This window comes from Thalassophryne amazonica, chromosome 16 (genome assembly GCF_902500255.1).
Source record: "Thalassophryne amazonica chromosome 16, fThaAma1.1, whole genome shotgun sequence".
Taxonomy (NCBI): domain Eukaryota; kingdom Metazoa; phylum Chordata; class Actinopteri; order Batrachoidiformes; family Batrachoididae; genus Thalassophryne; species Thalassophryne amazonica.
In genome coordinates this window covers 31471799-31477798 of record NC_047118.1, presented here as the reverse complement: position 1 = coordinate 31477798, position 6000 = coordinate 31471799, and positions in this window count along the sequence as shown.

Sequence of the window (6000 nt, the reverse complement as noted above, 5' to 3'; positions counted from 1 at the left end):
GTCTGCAATAAAACAGAAGTCAAAGTAAATGTAAGGATTACTGCTGTTTTTTTTTTTTTTCCATAACAGCGCATCCCGAGAGTATTCACAGCACTTTTTTCCCCACATTTTGTTAGGTTACAGCCTTATTGCAAAATGAATGAAATTCAAAATTCTACACACAATTTCCCAAAATGACATTGTGAAATTTTTTGAGATTTCTGCAAATTTATTAAAAACACCAGCAATCACAGATTTCTGATGTCCACCAATCCAGATCATCTCCAAAATGCAGTGAAGTCTTCCATGCCCTGATATCTATCTGTGGTGCAAATTTGCTGAGAATCCTTGGAGTAGTTTTGACGTAATCCTTCAAAGAGTATATAAAGTGACATCTTGAGCCAGAATCCAGATCCAGATCACCTCCAAAATTTAATGGAGTCTCCCAATGGCCTAATATGTATCCTTGGCAGATGTAATTAAAATTAAAAAATCTAAGAAGTCTCATGTACATAAGTATTCACAGCCTTTGCCAAGAACCTTAAAATTGAGCTCAGGTATATCCTTTTAACACTGATCATCCTTGAGATGTTTCTACAGATTAATTGGAATCCACCTGTGGTAAATTCAGTTGACTGGACATGATGTGGAAAAGCACAGACCTGTCTACATATAAGGTCCCACAGTTGACAGTGCATGTCAGAGCACAAACCAAGCATGAAGTCAAAGGAACTGACTGTAGACCTTCAAGACAGGATTGTCTCGAGGCACAAATCTGGGGAAGGGTACAGAAACATTTCTGCTGCTTTGAAGGTCCCAATGAGCACAGTGGCACAAATTTGCAAAAAAAAAAAAAAAAAAACTTTTTAAAACTTTATTCAAGTTGTTGTTATGGGGGGAAAGAAGTTTGAGGGGAAAAAAATAAATTTCATCCATTCTGGAATAAAACTGTAACATAAAATATGGAAAAACTGAAGCACTGTGAACCCTTTCTGGATACACTGTATTTACAGTGGCTTGCAAAAGTATTCAGCCCCTTGGTATGTCATGCATTTTAATTTGTTTATGGCATTTCAAATGCAAAACGTAGATCAGGCTTCTCAATATAAAAGTTTCTAAAATTATCTTCCTTAGACTCAAACTGAAAGTAAATCTGTACAACTTGATATAAATTAATTAAAAATATAAAAGCCAAGATGATGGGTTGCATAAGTAATGAGCCCCTTTGGTATAATACCTGTAAATAATCAGTTTAATATCCAGTTTTCCTCAGACAAGTCAGTGGATGGATACACGAACATTTCCAAGTTACTGATTATGTCTTGAACTTTATTTATATCAATTTTGAAGAAATACAAACAGTATGGCACTCTATGGTAAATTTGTGTTGAGCAAAAAGTTCTCAAAAACTGAGTGACTGTGCAAGAAGGAGAAGAGTGAGGAAAGCCACCAAGACACCCAGACAACCCAGAAAAGGTTATAGGCTTCTGTGACTGATTGGAGAAATTGTGCATAGTGCATGTTTTGCATTTTGTGTCCCCAGTTATACAGCTTTATGATGAAGTGGTACAGAGGAGGGTTTTATTAAAACGAAGACCTGAAAGTTCAGCTACAATCTGCCAGAAGGTACATCTGAGATGCAAGCCTAGATTTAATGTTTTGGTGAAAGAATATAACATAAGAATATAACATACATTTGGATTATTTGTAATCTGATTACTTTTGGATTACATTTCAAAGTACTCTTACCCAACCTTGCATATAGCAGACCCACTGATATTTGAGAAGTGAAATGAAGTTTATAGGATTTACAGAGTGTGCAATAATTATTTAAACAAAATTGGGCAGGTGCAGAAAATGTGGGCACCCTTGTCATTTTATTGATTTGAATACATGAGGCACTAAAATCAAATCAATTTTATTTATATAGCGCCAAATCACAACAAACAGTCGTCCAAAGGCAAAAGGCATACAATAATTACAGAAATACCCCAATGGTCAAAACGACCCCCTGTGAGCAAGCACTTGGCGACAGTGGGAAGGAAAACTCCCTTTTAACAAGAAGAAACCTCCAGCAGAACCAGGCTCAGGGAGGGACAGTCTTCTGCTGGGACTGGTTGGGGCTGAGGGGAGAGAATCTGGAAAAAGACATGCTGTGGAAGAGAGCAGAGATCAATCACTAATGATTAAAAGCAGAGTGGTGCATACAGAGCAAAAAGAGGTGAATGAAACCCCTCAGCAGTCTAAGTCTATAGCAGCATAACTAAGGGATGGTTCAGGGTCACCTGATCCAGCCCTAACTATAAGCTTTTTCAAAAAGGAAAGTTTTAAGCTTAATCTTAAAAATAGAGAGGGTGTCTGTCTCCCTAATCCGAATTGGGAGCTGGTTCCAGAGGAGAGGAGCCTGAAAGCTGAAGGCTCTGCCTCCCATTCTACTCTTACAAACCCTAGGAACCACAAGTAAGCCTGCAGTCTGAGAGCGAAGCGATCTATTGGGGTGATATGGTACTATGAGGTCCCTAAGATAAGATGGGACCTGATTATTCAAAACCTTATAAGAAGAAGAATTTTAAATTCTATTCTGGAATTAACAGGGAGCCAATGAAGAGAAGCCAATATGGGTGAAATATGCTCTCTCCTTCTAGTCCCTGTCAGTACTCTAGCTGCAGCATTTTGAATTAACTGAAGGCTTTTCAGGGAACTTTTAGGACAACCTGATAATAATGAATTACAATAGTCCAGCCTAGAAGAAATAAATGCATGAATTAGCTTTTCAGCATCACTCTGAGACAAAACCTTTCTAATTTTAGAGATATTGCACAAATGCAAAAAAAGCAGTCCTACATATTTGCTTAATATGTGCATTGAAGGACATATCCTGATCAAAAATGACTCCAAGATTTCTCACAGTATTACTGGAGGTCAGGGTAATGCCATCCAGAGTAAGGATCTGGTTAGACACCATGTTTCTAAGATTTGTGGGGCCAAGTACAATAACTTCAGTTTTATCTGAATTTAAAAGCAGGAAATTAGAGGTCATCCATGTCTTTATGTCTGAAAGATATTCCTGCAGTTGAACTAATTGGTGTGTGTCCTCTGGCTTCATGGATAGATAAAGCTGGGTATCATCTGCGTAACAATGAAAATTTAAGCAATGCTTTCTAATAATACTGCCTAAGGGAAGCATGTATAAAGTGAATAAAATCGGTCCTAGCACAGAACCTTGTGGAACTCCATAATTAACCTTAGTCCGTGAAGAAGACTCCCCATTTACATGAACAAACTGTAATCTATTAGATAAATATGATTCAAACCACTGCAGCGCAGTGCCTTTAATACCTATGGTATGCTTTAATCTGTAATAAAATTTTATGGTCAACAGTATCAAAAGCTGCACTGAGGTCTAACAGGACGAGCACAGAGATGAGTCCACTGTCTGAGGCCATAAAAAGATCATTTGTAACCTTCACTAATGCTGTTTCTGTACTATGATGAATTCTGAAACCTGACTGAAACTCTTCAAATAGACCATTCCTCTGCAGATGATCAGTTAGCTGTTTTACAACTACCCTTTCAAGAATTTTTGAGAGAAAAGGAAGGTTGGAGATTGGCCTATAATTAGCTAAGCTAGCTGGGTCAAGTGATGGCTTTTTAAGTAATGGTTTAATTACTGCCACCTTAAAAGTGATTAATTTGTGTTCCACTAATTATTGGAACACAAAATTGGTTTGGTAAGCTCATTGACCCTTGACCTCATTACACAGGTGAATCCAATCATGAGAAAGGTGGCCATTTACAAATGTTTCTCCTCTTTGCATCTCTTCTAAAGAGTGGCAACATGAGAGCCTCTAAACAACTTTCAAATGACCTGAAAACAAAGATTATTCAACATCATGGTTTAAAGGAAGGATACAAAAAGCTATCTCAGAGATTTCAGCTGTCAGTTTCCACTGTGAGGAACATAGTCAGGAAATGTAAGACCACAGGCACAGTACTAGTTAAGGCCCGAAGTGGCAGGCCAAGAAAAATCTCAGATAAGCTGAAGTGAAGGATGGTGAGAACAGTCATAGTCAACCCACAGACCTGCTCCAGAGACCTACAACACGATCTTGCTGCAGATAGTGTCTCTGTGCATCGTTCAACTATACAGCGCCTTGCACAAGGAGATGCTGTATGGGAGAGTGTTGCAGAGGAAGCCTTTTCTGTGTACACACCACAAACAGTCATTTGAAGTATGCTAAAGCACATTTGGACAAACCAGCTTCATTTTGGAATAAGGTGCTTTGGACTGATGAAACTAAAATTGAGTTATGTGGACATAACGGGGTGGTATGCGTGGCTGAAAAAGAACACAGCATTCCAAGAAAAACACTTGCTACCTATTTGGAGGTGGTTCCATCGTGCTGTGGGGCCAGTGCAGGTACTGGGAATCTTGTTAAAGTTGAGAGTCACATGGATTCCAGTCAATATCAGCAGATTCTTGAGAACAATGTTCATGAATCAGTGACAAAGTTGAAGTTGCACCGGGGCCGGATCTTTTGACAACGACCCTAAACACTGCTCAAAATTTCTACTAAGGCATTCATGCAGAGGAACAAGTAGTACAATGTTCTGGAATGGCCATCTCAGTCCCCAGACTTGAGTATTATTGAAAATCTGTGGTGTGATTTTAAGCGGGCTGTACATGCTTGGAAACAAACAAACCTGAGATGTTTTGTAAAGAAGAATGGTCCAAAATACCTTCAACCAGAATCCAGACTAAGCTATAGGAAGCATTTAGAGGCTGTTATTTCTGCGAAAGGAGGATCTAAATATTGATGTATTTTTTCTGTTGGGGTGACAAAATTTATGCACCTGCCTAATTTTGTTTAAAGAATTATTGCACACTTTCTGTAAATACTATAAATTTCATTTCACTTCTCAAATATCACTGTGTTTGTCTGCTATATGATATATTTAACTGAAATTGATGATCCAACACCCAATGATTTATAAAGGAAAATCATAAAAATGATCAGGGGTGCCCAAACTTTTACATACAACTGTGTGGGTGTGTGTATAGGGTGTTTAAAAATGAACAGCTGGAAAAGAACTCATTACATTACATTATAGCTTTTTGAGACTTTTAAGATCCTCTGACTCAGAACTTTTACTTTGAGATGACTTAAAATGCAGTGGTTTGACCACATGTAAACATTTGACCACGTTTGATTAAAACTGGATTGCCACTCAAAATTTTCTGAGTAACAATCCAATAAATGGATACACATAATGAGCCACGTGCCTTATTTTTTTGGTGGGTGGTTGATCTCACAGGTTGATTTAAACCCCCTGCTACCCTCTTGAACTGTCTTATACAGTATAACTGAAAATCCAGCCTGTTTATACACATTAATTATATTAACTGGCTTACAACAGTTTCTGCACATGCACATATCAATAAGTTTGTTTTAAAGGTTGTGTTTGCTCGTTTATCAGCAGCTCATTCACTCAATATCAGAGTGAATAGGTTCTAACCCTCTGGTTTGTGCTGACACTGATTGCATTACAACAATTGTCCCTCACTGGTCAGTACAATTAAAACGTAGTCATGTGTTATGTCGGCTGAATTGTCAATAATACTCATTTGCTGTGTTTGTATAACAGATTCACATGTGTAGCTTTGCCTCACACAGACTCTTGTTTTCAGGTCAAAGTCTGGCACATTTCTGTGATAATAATCAGCTCCTGAGTTGGTAAAACAAAAGCTGTATTTGTCTGACCTGGTTGGCTGTGCTTTGCAAAGTGACGTGGTTTGACACAATACAACATAAACCTTAGATCCTTAATTGCTGCAAAGGTCAAAGATCTCGTTCCAGTGCCATAACAGAGTAACAACGCTCTTGTTGTACAGTACATCCTGTGAAACTGTGTATATGATCAAACACGCAGATAAAACAGGAAACCACATCCACTGGGTCCCCAGAGCCACAAACTAACAGCATTACGTATGAAAATGTACATCAAATCCTTTGCATAAAT